Below are 14211 nucleotides of genomic sequence, written 5' to 3'. Positions count from 1 at the left end.
GGATCCCTGTCAGCCCCGGGCCAAGGGGACGACTGGTCACCCCAGAGTATGACAAGGGCGTGTTGCCATTTCCAAAGGGACAGTCAGGGAAGATAACATGAAATTTGAGCAGGGTGGTGCACAGAGAATAGCCCCCAAAGAAGTCCATGCGGCCTGTGGCTATGTTAGTTTACATAGCATCTTAGTTACCTGGTGCTGCTGTAACAGAAATACCACACGTGGAGGGCCTTAGGGACAGAAGTGTATTCTCACAGTGTAGGAGGCTAGAAGTTTGAATTCAGGGCGCCAGCTCTAGGGGAAGGCTTTCTGTCTCTGTTGACTTCGGGGGGAATTTCCTTGTCTCTTTTCAGCTTCTGTTCCCAGCTCCTTGGTGATCTTCGTGCAGCACAGAATCTATCTTCCTCCCTCTCTGTTTGCTTAACCTGCTCTTTTTACATCTCAAAGGTGATTGGCTAGAAAGACACCCTGCCCTGATAGGGCCTCTTAATATAACAAAGAAAATCCATTCCCAAGTGGGATTATAACCACAGGTATAGGGGTTAGGATTTACAACACATTTCTGAAGGACACAGCTCAATCCATAACACAAAGCAAGGAGGACTTTGTGGATGTGATTAAGTTATGGATCTGAAAATAGGGAGATTACCTGGGATTATCCAGGTGGTCCCAATGGAATCCCAAGGGCTCTTATAAGAGGAGAGCAGAAAGGGGAGCAGGGGAGGGGATGAGATGTGATGATGGAAGCAGCACTTGGAGTGAGGTACTTTGAAGACTCAGGAAGGGGCCATGAGCCAAGGGATGAGGGTGGCCTCTGTTGCTGTCGTTAGCCGCCGTTAAGTCGGCTCTGACTCATGCCAACCTGTGTATAACAGAACAAAACGCTGCCTGGTCCTGCGCCATCTTCATGATCATTGTTATGTTTGAGTTCATTGCTTTTGCCAAGGTGACAATCCATCTCATTGAGGGTTTCCCTCGTTTCACTGACTCTTTTTGCCAAATCTAATGTTCTTTTCTAGTGATTGATCTCTCCTGATAACAGGTCCAAAGTGAGACAGAGTCTCGTCATCCTCACTTCAAAGGAGCACTTGGTGGTATTTCTTATAAGACTGATTTATATCAGTCTTTGCCAACACCACAGTTCAAAAGTAGTGGTTTTGTTTGTATTCCTCCTAAGACTGGGTGGCCTCTTGAGGTTGAAAAATGCAAGGAAACGGATTCTCCCCTCGAGCTTCTAGAAGGAACCAAACCAGGCGATACCTTGACTTCAGCCCAGTGAGGCTGAGTTTAGATTTCTGATCTGTGGTCATTCGCTACAACAGCCTTGGGAAATGAACACAGGCAGAGAACCAGAAGAAGGGAGAGGCGGAGGGAAGCCCAGCCCGGGCCACCCACTGGGAGGAGAAGATACAGAGCACGTAGTTCACCTCAGGGATCAGGACTCATAATAAAAAAAGAACTCCTACAATCAACAAGAAAAGGACACGTCACCCAAGAGGAAAATGAGCCAAGGCTATGACTTCCCAGAAGAGGAAAATGGAACGGTCAGCACGCGTATAGAAAGATGCTGACCTCATCAGTAATCGAAACATACAAATTAGCCAGCATGAGAGTCCCTTCACAGCCATGCATAGGCATAAGTGACAAAAGAGGTGGCAATATAAGGGACCACAGACTGACAATGGAGGATGACCAGGACACGGAGCAGCAGGGACCCTCACAACCTCCCAGTGGGAGGGAAACTTGGTACATGGCTTTGGAGACTGGTTTAGAGCCCTGAGGAACTGTGAGAGTCAATGACAGGGTGCTGAGAGGATGTTAACTCTCAGGAAGAACTGCCTCCAGTCAGGGTGTGGTAGTAATGAGATGCCCCATCATATTGACAACCGCCTTTTGAGAAGAGGGAAGAATTTTGTGGCAGTCATCTCAGAAATTCTCAGAATCCCTGTCGTGGGTGAGTAAAAATTGTTGAGATGATTCCGACTCATGGCGACACTGTAGGACAGAGTAAACTGCCCCATTGGGTTTCCGAGGCTGTAGCCTTTGCAGAAGCTGACTGCCACATCTTCCTCCCACGGAGTGGCTGGTGGGTTCAAACCACCAACTCTCAGTTAGCAGCCAAGTGCTTAACCACCGTGCTACCAGGGTTCCCTCTCATAGTTGAGTAAAGGGCAGTAACTAGTTAGTTAGAGAGCAAGTGTTTCAGAGAAAGCTGGGAGGACCCCAGTCAGGGAGCAAAATCTTGCACCAAAGTAAATATATTGATTTTGTCCAAAGGAAAGGATAGTCCTTACCTATGAAGCACCTTTGACAACAGTCAGAGAAGAAATAAAACTTTTTTTTTTTTATCTTTTTGTAAGTCCAGAGTCAGATTTCCATGGTATCACAGGGTATAAAACTGACTTATAGGAAACGTTTTGAAATAAAATTAGTTTTCATTGTATTTTCTGAAGTCATTTGTTTTTAGAGTCTGGCCGTAATATAATGTCTGAGAATACTTTCCCATTGTAATGGGCCCTGAAAAGCTCTTTGTCCCTGTATGCTGAGCACCACAGATGAACACAGAGAAGGTGGCCAAAACCCTGAAAAGCCAAACCCATTGCCGTCGAGTCAATTCCGACTCGTAGTGACCCTATAGGACAGAGTAGAACTGCCCCATAGAGTTTCCAAGGAGTACCTGGTGGATTTGAACTGCCGACCTTTTGGTTAGCAGCTGTGGCACTTAACCACTATGCTGCCAGGGTTTCTAAGAAAGTAGCAGCTAGTCTTAATTTCTAATTTCTCAGCGACCCAAGGAACAATTAAATTAGCACCTTTATATAGTTTATGGAAAATTTTCTAGCCTTGCTATCCTAAAGTCTCCTTCAGAGAGACCACCGGATTTTAAATATCTACTAGGAAAATGCATTAGAAAAGGTGCGGGCTAGATAATAAATGAAATAAAATTATCCCTATTACAAAATCATGGAAAATCCTGTGTGAGGGCTCACTTATTCCATGTAAAGTTGATTAGAACTAAATTCCAGAATAAAAGTAGAATTTTATATCCATTTTGAAAGATGTGAGGAAACATAAAGCTAAGCATTTAAACATATTTTTTTTTTTCTGTGTAAAATAGGTGTTGAACATTTCTGGAAGTAAGATTATGTTTGGCTATGAATTATATAACCAGTTGCCAACGAGTCTACTCAGATCATGGCGACCCTATGTGTGTCAGAGTAGAGCTGTGCTCCATTGGGTTTTTAGTGGCTGACTGTGTGGAAGTAGAACACCAGCCATTTCTTCTGAGGCACTTCTGGGTGGCCTCAAATCTCTAACCTTTTGGTTAGCAGTTGAGCACGATAACTGCACCTCTGAGGGACTTCATAGACCTCTAAGTAATAATGGCCTATTTGGGGCTTGTTTGGAAGTCTGAAGGTGGGTAGCCTAGGGGTTATCTAGGAATTCTCCTCAAAGTCTCAGGGAACCCAAATCCTTCCACCATTTTGCACTGTCTTGCATGGCTTCTATCCGTAGATCACTTCCTGGTCCAAAACGGCTACCTCAGCTCCAGCCGTCTCATCCACATTCCAGCTGTTAAGGAGGAGGGGGGCAAAGGTGAAAGGACATAAAAACAGACCCTGCTGTCTCTTAAGAAGGCTTCTAGATGCTGCCATACGACACTTCCAGAACTTTTCATTTGTCTAGGTTCAGGCACATGGCCACATCTCGTTGCAAGATGGGCAGGGAAAGTCAGTCTTGATTTGAGGTACTTGTATGGCCAGCTAAGTGTTCTATTACTGCCCAGAAAGGAAGAAACAGCTCCTGGGCACAACAAGAAGACTGCCACAAAAAACAGGCGCCTTTATTTCGTTTATAGAGTTAAATCCTCTAATGAATGTCTGGCCTTCTGGGTTGCAGAGGGGAATTGTAGCGGCCAGGACTGCTAAGAGTAACTAAGGGAAAATTTAGCCCAGCCCAGGAAAGGCAGGGAGGGGTGCAGCGGGGTGGCAACAGGCCCTGGATAGTCATAGATTTTTAAGGCTAAAGATAATTTTTGCATGTTTGCAATGTACAATCACCGTCTTCAATTAGCTTTGATAAGAGAAAGCAGAACAAGAAGAAAAAGGCTAAAGAAACAATTGCAGAGACACTGGGGAAAGTGCCTGTTGGGCAGGCAGGCCAGGAGATGAGCGGTATAAAAACAGCCGTGAACACTGTTGAACGTGGAGTCACGTCAGTTCGGGAGCCAGAGCTACTCGGTTGGTCTGCAGCTTATAGTTCTGGAAGTTTCCGACTCTGGCAAAAGACCTAGAGTTAGTTATATGGTATCTGTCTTAGTTTCCTGGGGCTGCTATGACCAAGTACCGAAAACTAGAGGTGTAGTGGGAGGTGGGGGGAGAAGGGGCACTTGTCCAAGGGGGTAACAGAAGAAGCACAGAATGACACTCCGAGGTGCCACAAATATAAAAGGTGTCTGACTGAGGCAGCCGGACAAGAGGGGGAAAGGGGTTTCTGCTGACACGTCACCGCATGAAAATCTATTCATCTTGAAATTGGTGAGGGGGCTACTTAGAGATTGTCCCTGGATGCTCATTACCCTCATTATTCCTCTGCTGCAAACTTGGTGGCTGAAAATGACAAAAATTTATTCTTTTGTGGTTCTGGAAGTCAGAAGTCTAAAATAAAGGTGTGTCGGCTGGGCCCTGCTCTCTCTCCAAAGACTCTAGAGGAAGACACTTCCTTGCCTTTTGCAGTTTCTGGTGGCCCCAAGGAAACCCTGGTGGCGAAGTGGTTAAGAGCTACAGCTGCTAACCAAAGGGTCAGTGGTTTGAATCTGCCAGGCACTCCCTGGAAACACTATGGGGCAATACTATTCTCTCCTGTAGGGTGGCTATGAGTTAGAATCAACTTGATGGCAAAAGGTTTAGTTTTTAAATATGTGTTGGAGTCCTAGCCCCTATGCCTGTGGGTGTAATCCCATTTTGGAATAGGGTTTTCTTTGTTATGTTAATGAAGACATATCAGGGTGTGTCCTAAACCTAATAACTTCTGAGTTATAAGGAGTGGCACAGAGAGACTAAACCAAAAAACCAAACCCAGTGCTGTCGAGTCAATTCTGACTCATAGTGACCCTATAGCACAGAGTAGAACTGCCCCATAGAGCTTCCAAGGAGCACCTGGCAGATTTGAACTGCCGACCCTTTGGTTAGCAGCCGCAGCACTTAGCCACTATGCCACCAGAGTTTCCAACACAGAGACTATCGAGCGCAAATGAGGGGAAGATAGACGTCAGCTGAAGATCGCCAAGGAACTGAGGAACGCCGGGGCTACAGAAGCTGAGACAAGGGCTTTCCCCCAGGACCAACAGACAGTGAGTGTTCCCTGGAGGTGGAACCCTGAATTCGGCCTTCTAGCTTCCTGAACCATTAAAAAGTACATTTCTGTTCATTAAAGCTGCCAACTTGTGGAATTTCTGTTATAGCGGCACTAGGAGACTCAGGCACTGTCCCTTTCATGCCCTTCTGCACGGTCCCCCACCCTGGCTTCTCCTTCTCTTGGCTCGTGTCCCTCCTGGGTGATAGAGTGACCTGAGCACATGCAGACTGACCAGGCTTTGCTGCGGCTTACAGCCCGCCAATGCACCGACTACCCACAGGAGAAGCCAGGCCCCTGGCCTGCCCACGGCCGCTCTCACCAGCCTTACCATGCCACCCTTTGCTACTTGTGAGGTGTCAACATCTGGCACAGCAGCTGGTGTCTGGCCCTCCTTGCTTCTGTCCCCACCAGGAACTCTCGGCCTGGAGGGCTCTTCTTTCTCCTCTTCATCTTCCGTCAGTGACTCTTGCCTCCTTCCACCCACTCTGGTCCCCCGAGTGCCCGTGGCTGCCATGGCAAGGCACAGAACACAGGGTTTCCTAAAATTACCTGCTTTTGCTGGTTTTCTGCTGGCTGGGGAGCTCCAAGAGGGCAGGGCCACATCCTGTTCACCCTTGGGCCCCCAGGCCAGCCTGGTGCCTGGTGAACAGTGTAGACATCAAAACATATTTAAAGGCTGGAAGATGGAGGGAAGGGAGAAAGGATGGAGGGCAAGGGGCAGGTCGACACTGCAGCCGAAGCTGGGCCTTTTTCCTGCCCATCTCTGATGTCTGAGGAAGGCCTGGGTTTGAGCAAGGTGGGGGGTATGGTCCACAGTGCTCACCTTAGCATGGCAAGGGGACTGTCTTTAAAAAACAACAACAACAGGACATTAATCTGGGAAAAGATTCTTTTCTACTTATGATATAAAAAATTGGGACATGCAGTTAGGCCCCCAAACCTTAGACACTTCTGTGACAAAGATGATTGAGCCTGATATTTAGAATCAGGGTGTCTTGGGTATCTAGTGCGGCTGTTACAGAAATACCAGAAGTGGATGGCTCTAACCAACAGAAGTTTATTTTCTCACAGTTTAGGAGGTTGGATGTCCGAATTCACGGTGCCAGATCCAGGGGAAGTTTTTCTCTCTGTCTCTCTGGGGGAAGGTCCTTGTCATCAATCTTCCCCTGATCTAGGAGCTTCTCAGTGAAGGGACCCCAGCTCCAAAGGGTGTGCTCATTCTCGGCACTTCTTTCTTGGTGGTATGATATCCCTCCTCCTCTCTGCTTGATTCCCTTTTATGTCTCAAAAGAGATTGATGTAAAATACGCCCTAATCCCGTAGATTGTGTCCTACCTCATTAGCATAACTTCCTCTAATCCTGCCTCATTAACATCATAGAGGTTAGGATTTACAACATACGGGATAATTACATCAGGTCACAAAATGGGGGATAATTACATCAGATCACAAAATGGAGGACAACCACACAATACTGGGAATCATGGCCTGGCCAAGTTCACACACGTTTTTGGAGATACAAGTTAATCCTTAACACAGGGCCATTGCCAACAATGGTGTGTTCCTGCACTTGTGGAGGGGATGTCAAGACGCAGGAAGAGCACTTCTGCCCACAAATATCGTCATGGATTGAATTACGTCTCCTCAAAAATGTGTGTATAAGTTTGGCTGGGCCATGATTTCCAATATTGTGTGATTTTCCTACATGTTGTAAATCCTGCCTGTATGATGTTAATGAGGGAGGATGGGTGGCAGTTGTGTTAGTGAGGCAGGACTCAGTGCACAAGACTGGATTGCGTCTTGAGACAATCTTGAGATATAAAAGAGAGAAGCGAGCAGAGAGACAGAGGGACCTCCTACCTGTGCATAGAAGCTCCTAGCCCAGAGGAAAATTGATGAGAAGGCCGACAGAGAGAGAAAGCCTTCCCCTGGAGTCGGTGCCCGGAATTTGGGCTTTTAGCCTACTTTACTGTGAAGAAATAAATGTCTCTTTGTTAAAGCCATCCACTTGTGTGGTATTTCTGTTATAGAGGCACTAGATGACTAAGACAAATATCTCCTACTTCTGGGCACCAAAATTTCCCCAAGGGAGAGTCATTCTTTAAGGTTAAATATCACCATTTCTATGACCTATCTTTAAGATAAGATAACATTTATTAATTTATTTTATTTGTAAAGGTAAAACCGATCATTGTAGAAAATTTGGAAACTACAGGAAAAAATAAGAAAAAAGAAATATGTCATAATGAATTTGGCCTTGCCCAAAGAGAGCTCCAGTCCTCAGCTTTTGGAAGTCGTCTCTGCCATACCTGACAGGGGTCTTTGTTTAGAGCAGAGCTGGCCACATCAGATCTTAGGCAGGGGACATCCACACACAATAGGAGTCCCTGGGTGGTGCAAACAGTTAAGCACTTGGCTGCTAACTGAAAGACTGGAGGTTCGAGTCCACCCAGAGGTACCTTGGAAGAAAAGCCTGATCTGCTTCCAAAAAGCCAGCCATTGAAAACCTTATGGAGCACAGTTCTACTCAGACACACACGGGGGCGCTATGACTTGAAGCCAACTGACAGCAACTGGTTTGTTTTTTGACCCACTTTCAATAATCTTAGGGTGGAGACAGGACTGGCCATACCAGAAAGACTAGCCACATAAGCTGGGGGTGGCGAGGGGGGCGCGGAGCTTTGGGTCACGTAAAAGGTTAAAGCTCTTGGCTGCTAACACAAAGCGTGGTGGTTTGACCCTACCCAGGGGTGCCTGAGAGGAAGGGCCTGGCAATCTGCTTCCAAAAAATCAGCCATTGAAAAACTCTATGGAGCACAGTTCTACTCTGACACACATGTAATTGCCATGATTTGGAGTAGTTTGTTCTGTTTTGGTTTGGTTTTGGGTCACATGGTATCCATCGGCCTGGAGACTGGGTTCAACCACGTGGTCAATCAATCATTCAGTTGATCACGTCTGCATGGTGGAGTCCTGATAAAAACTCTGTACACCAAAGCTCAGGTGAGCTTCCCTGGTTGGCAATATTCTGTACACGTGAATGTGTTAGGTGGATGACTCCATGGGGCAGGACATCAGGAGCTTCCAGTCAGCAGTCCTCTCAGGCTCTGCCCGTGTGCCTCTTCCCCTGACAGGTTTTCATCTGTATCCTTTCTCTAATAAACTCTAACTGTGAGGACAGCAGCAGTCAGTGGTGAACTTGAGGGTGGCTTGAGGGACTCCTGACCTTGTAGTTAGCGTCAAAAATGAGGCTAAATTTGGGCAAAGAATTACGCATCAAGTTGTGTTTTGGCTTAAACCCTGATTTGTCCTGGGTGGCCGAGGAATTGAGGTCAGAGGGTTTGGATTTTGGCTTGGTGGCCAGGCCTTGGCTTGCTTTGGCTGTGACTGAGCCAACAGTATTTTCAGGCAGACAGATCTGCAAAAATTGAATGACACTTGACTTCCGGAGATCCTTCTTACCACCCACATGTCCACTAGTTCCTAAGGTTTTCTGCAACGAGTGAAACTTTTCCACACTGTCTTACCTCACCTGAGGAAAGATGACATTTCTAGATGTTTCCTCAGGCTTCCTGTCCAAGTTCTCAGTTCTCATGGTCACAGTGGATTGGAGAGAACTCCGTGAATTGCTTCCTGTGATGGAGTATTGATTTCCTAGGGTTCCTGTAATGAAGTACCTCAAACTGGGTGGCTTATAAGAACAGAAATTTATTGCCTTAGAGTTCTGAAGACTGGGAGTTGAATTCAGGGTGTCAGCAGGGCCATGGTCTGTCTGAAGGCTCCAGGGGACGATCCTTCCTTGTCTCTCTCAGCTTCTGGTGGCCCCACGCATTCCTTGGCTTGTTGACACATCTTCACATGGCTGTACTCCCTCTGTGTCTCTTCTTTTTTATAAGGACACCACTCGTACTGGTTTAGGACCCACCCTACTCTGGTATGACCTCCTGTTAACTGATAATATCTGCAAAGACCCTATTTCCAAACAGGGTCCCATTCACAGGTACCAGGGGTTAGGACTTTAACATAAATCGTTTGAGGACATAAGTCAACCCAAAACAGATGGCATCTGTTGCTGATGCCTTTGCCTGAGGGAAGGCCCTTTAAGGAGGCTCCATAGGCTTAGAAAGACTCCTCTCCCCAGGGCAAGGAGCGCTCCAGACAGAGGAGAGGCAGCTAAAGGGGCTGCAGGTCAAGTTCAATATTTCTTGAGCATCTACTTTGTGCTGGGCTCCATGGCAGCTGCTAAGGGAGATGGTGATGAGAGAACCTATATCCTCACAGGGCCTGGCTCTTCCCTGAGGCAAATTCTGCCCCCATTTTAAGGCAAAATTCCCATCAAAGGCAAAGGAGGGCCCACCTCACCCCAAGGATCTGTGGGACCCACTGGCCCTTATTGGCAAACTCCCCTTGTGGGAGGATGGGAAGTCCAATGGTGGAAGTTGGGGAAATTTGCCTGATGCACAGGAAGACATTGGGCCTCTCAAAACCGTCATCTGGCCTCTTTTGGCTGATATTCCAGGGGCTCAGTAGAAATAACCCCTCCAAAATCCAGGGTGAGGGTTTTACCTCTCCCTTAAATAGATTACACTTGAAATCTTTTGATTTGGATGTATAAAAAGTCCACCCACTGCAACATTGGAAGAGCAGGAAAACACAGCAAAGCCTTCTTGTCTAGCCCATCCGCCCTACATACCGCCCCCCTTCAGCTCTCTCCTGGGTGGGAATCCAGCCACAGCTGCTGCCTTTGGAGTGAAAATGGAATGTGCTGTCTTCTTGGGGACGGATATTTATAAGATATTTTGTACGTTTAGTGTGGAATTCCAGGGTGGTGTAAACAGTTAGCATGCACAGGCACTAACTAAAAGGTTGGAGCTTGGAGTCCACCCAGAGGTACCTCAGAAGAAAGGCCTGGCAATCTACTTCCAGAAAAATCAGCCATTGAAAACCCTATGGAACACAGTTCTACTCTCACACAAGCGGGGTCACCATGAGTTGGAGTCGACTTGATGGTGACTGGTGATAGTTTATGCTTAGTGTTCACCAACCTTCATGCAGAATTATTTGCTTAGAAATTTACAGTTCTCTTCCCAAAGCACGTGTTTCTGATGTGATTTAATGGAAGACACCAGTGAGGGAGGCCTAGACTGCCATGTTAGTGTCAGATATTGTGAATGAAAGAGCTGCAGAAGGAGCTCTTTCAGGTGTTGTGGATTGAATTGTGTCCCCCCAAAATGTGTGCCAACTGGCTAGGCCATGGTTCCCAGTATTGTGTGACTGTCCGCCATTTTGTGATCTGATGTAATTATCCTGCGTGTTATAAATCCTAACCTCTATGATGTTAACGAGGCAGGATTAGAGGCAATTATGTTAATGAGGCAGGACTCAATCTACAAGATTAGGTTGTGTCTTGAGTCAATCTCTTTTGAGATATAAAAGAGAGAAGAGAGCAGAGAGACAGGGGGACCTCATTACCACTAAGCAAGAACAGCCAGGAGCATATCCTTTAGATTGGGGTCCCTGCGCTGAGAATCTCCTAGTCCAAGGGAAGATTGACGACAAACACTTTCCCTCAGAGCCGACAGAGAAAAACTTCCCCTAGAGCTGGCACCCTGAATTCAGACTTCTAGCCTCCTAGACAGTGAGAGAATAAATTTCTTTCTCTTAAAGCCATCGACTTGTGGTATTTCTGTCATAGCAGCAGCACTAAATGACTAAGACAACAGGTAATAGGAAACAGGGTAAGACAGGGAGCATTCAGTCAAGGGGATCCCATGTGGGGTGTAGGTGACAGACCTTTCTTCTTATTTCTGTGAGGCACAGCCCGCAAGGTCAACGCTGAGCACATAGGAGGCTGTGCTGCCTTTTTGCTTGGCAGAGGGAGACATGGGGGCTGGAGGCGGCATTTCTAAGGGTCAAATGTTGCCAGCCCTGAGCTCTCAGAGTGAATGTCAGGAGGGAGATTTGTCAGAATTTATCAGATTTAGTCTTCGACATATGCACGGTTCCTTGAATTGCTAAGTTATCGGAGGAGAAAAACAACAAAAACAGTATTTTATTGTCCCTTTGTTGAACATGGTCCCTGGCTGGCACAAATGGCTTGGGCTTGACTACTAACAGAAAAGTTGGCAGTTGGAACCCACCCAGCGGTGCTGCGAAAGAAAGCCCCGGAAGTCTGTTTCCGTAAAGATTACAGCCAAGAAAATCCTATGGAGCACAGTTCTACTCTGTAACACATGGGGTCACCACGAGCCGGAACTGACTCAACAGCAACGGCTTTGGTTTTTGTACGAACACCAGGCGATGATGTCACGGCTGTGAATGGTAAATCTCGAGGGACCGCACATACCTGCCTGAACTTTGTGTTCTTCTTGGTGCCAGATGTCTTGCTACAACATGGTGTGTGCTGGGCAGCAGCAGGCCCCGACCCTGTTGTGAGAACCACGGGGCATTGACGTGTGTCTCCCCACGGGCTGCTCAGCTCCGAGCTCTTTATGCTTTATGCTGACTTAACGCCGACGGCCTGTGTAGAAGCTTCTCTAGGAGCCGCACCTGGGAGCGATGAACTGACCAGGGGCAGATGACCCAGTAAGCAAGGTACGCACGGGCTTACATTAAGCAAGGTATGCACAATCCTGTGCACTGCAGGTTAGTAAGCAAGCACGAGTAAGCCTGTGCATACCTTGCTTTTTAGGTAATCTGTCCCTAAGTCACCCGTCACTTGGGAAGGGCGACTTGTTCAGTAGGTTGTGCTGGTCGGTGTTGGGGCCTTTCCTGGTTGCCTCTGAGACCAGGAGGCTCATCTCAGAGCACTCCCCCCCACCCACCTTTGCATTCTCGCTGCTCCAGCTGGAGTTACCCCCAGACGGTATGGTTACTGTCTGCCTCCCCGGCTGTGCCAAGAGCCCCTCTGGGGCAGCAGCCACATCTCACTCGACCCTCCACCTCCGTTGCCTCATGTGGTGATTAATTTAGCCACCATGGGACAGTCCTAGGCGCTGGCCATGCAGGTGACCAGGGGGGATGAGGGCTCTACCTATGGAGTGTTGGGTGCTGGTTCGTGAAGCAGGAAGGCTGGCTGATGAGCTTCTCTGCAGCCTTACAGGGAGGGGACGGCCCCGAGTGGGAGATGAGCCAGGCTGGGCCTCTTCATCCCTGAGCACTCGGCAAATGGGGCAGAAATGACCCACAGTGTGTGAGCATCTTGGGGGAACCCACTGTCCCGGTTTCTAAAGGAACCTGGGCAACTATGGGCCAGCGCACAGGAATCAGGACACACTGGCAATGCTGCCAAGATGCTCTCTCCTTGGGGTCTTTTGTTGTTTGGAGATGGTGTAGTCCCAGGAATGACCCCATGTGTCCCAGGACAGAAGAACCACGTTGAAGCGTGTGTTTAGAGGTGTATACATGCATGTGTGTACATGTGATTGGGTGTAAATGCATGCATACATGTATGTGTATGTAAGTGCATGCATGTGTGTGCGAAATCTGAGGAAGCAGGAGTCTGATGAGAGATTGGAGTGTGATGACATAGACATTAAAAGTCCCTGCGTGGTGCAAACAGTTAAGTGCTCAACTACTAACTGAAAGGCTGGAGGTTCGAACCCACTCAGAGGTGCCTCAGAAGAAAGGCCTGGCAATCTACGTCTGAAAATCTGCCCTCGAAAACCCTGTGGAGCCCAGTTTTACTCCGACGCACGTGGGGTTGCCAAGGGTTGGAGCTGACTTTACGGCAACTGCTTTTTGTTTCTAGGTGTTTTGTCTGAAGGGCTCTTGTTGACGGAGGGAGAGAGAAGACGGTGCACTTTCTACGTAGGACGACCGGAAGGCCGATCTGCCTCTGTATCTGGGCACATGACAGGTACGTGTTGGCTGTATTTTAATCAAAGCTGCCTTAGGTATTGGCTTCAGCAAGGTTAAAAAAAAAAAAAAAAATCAAGAAGAGAGGCAGGATTCAAGGCCCCTATCCATACTTTTTTATCCATATTGGGCTCGATTCAAGAAGAGATGGAAAATTTTACAGGTCAAAGATGAATCACTCAAAGATGGGAAGTTATATTCCGGTATTTGCCAAGAGGGAATTAATGCTTAGGGGAAATCAAAACGCACAAACGAAATGCCCACGAAACTCAGATTATGCAAATGGACTTTCAAGGTCAATTTTTAGAGTAGAGGCTCTTTTGGAAGGTTCTCTTGTCCCTGGACGGGAGCAGAGATGGAGCCCACATCCCAGGGGAGACATTCAGCTGCCTATTTTCTTGCTTTTTATAAAGTGAGCATCTAGGAGTTTAAAGGAGTCCCTGGGTAGTGTAAATGGTTAACATGCGCGGCCGCTCAACCGAAAGGCTGGACGTTTAAGTCCATTTGGAGGTGCCTTGGAAGAAAGGCCTGGCAATCTTTTTGTGAAAAGTCAGCCATTGAGAACCTTAAGGAGCACAGTTCTGCTCTGACACAGACGCTGTTGCCATGAGTTGGACTCAACTGAACAGCAACTAGTATACAGGTAGGTAGGAGTTTAAAGGCATGCTGGCTGTGGGGTGTGAGTGAGGGTTTAGGCATGGGGGACTCTCCCAGGCAAGAACTGAAGCTTGATCACCAACAAGCCTGGGACCTGGTCTTACTTTGTGGTTGCAATGACACCCAGAATGTCCCCAGTGTGTGCAAAAAATGAACCCCCAAATCAAAAAAAAAAAAGGGCAGCTTTCCTCTGCTGAGATAGAGACCCTAAGTATGCTGAATCAATGGGCCTCCTTTTCTTATCTGAAGATTTAGGGGGTAGATGACCTGGATAGGAGCATGCCAGCTGTTGCCTGGGTTATGTCCTGGTCCTGCTGTATAGTTCCATCTTCTGACACGCAC

The sequence above is a fragment of the Loxodonta africana genome, chromosome 2, assembly GCF_030014295.1.
Source record: "Loxodonta africana isolate mLoxAfr1 chromosome 2, mLoxAfr1.hap2, whole genome shotgun sequence".
Classification (NCBI taxonomy): domain Eukaryota; kingdom Metazoa; phylum Chordata; class Mammalia; order Proboscidea; family Elephantidae; genus Loxodonta; species Loxodonta africana.
The sequence above is the reverse complement of the archived record's forward strand: the minus strand, read 5'-3'. Positions refer to the sequence as shown.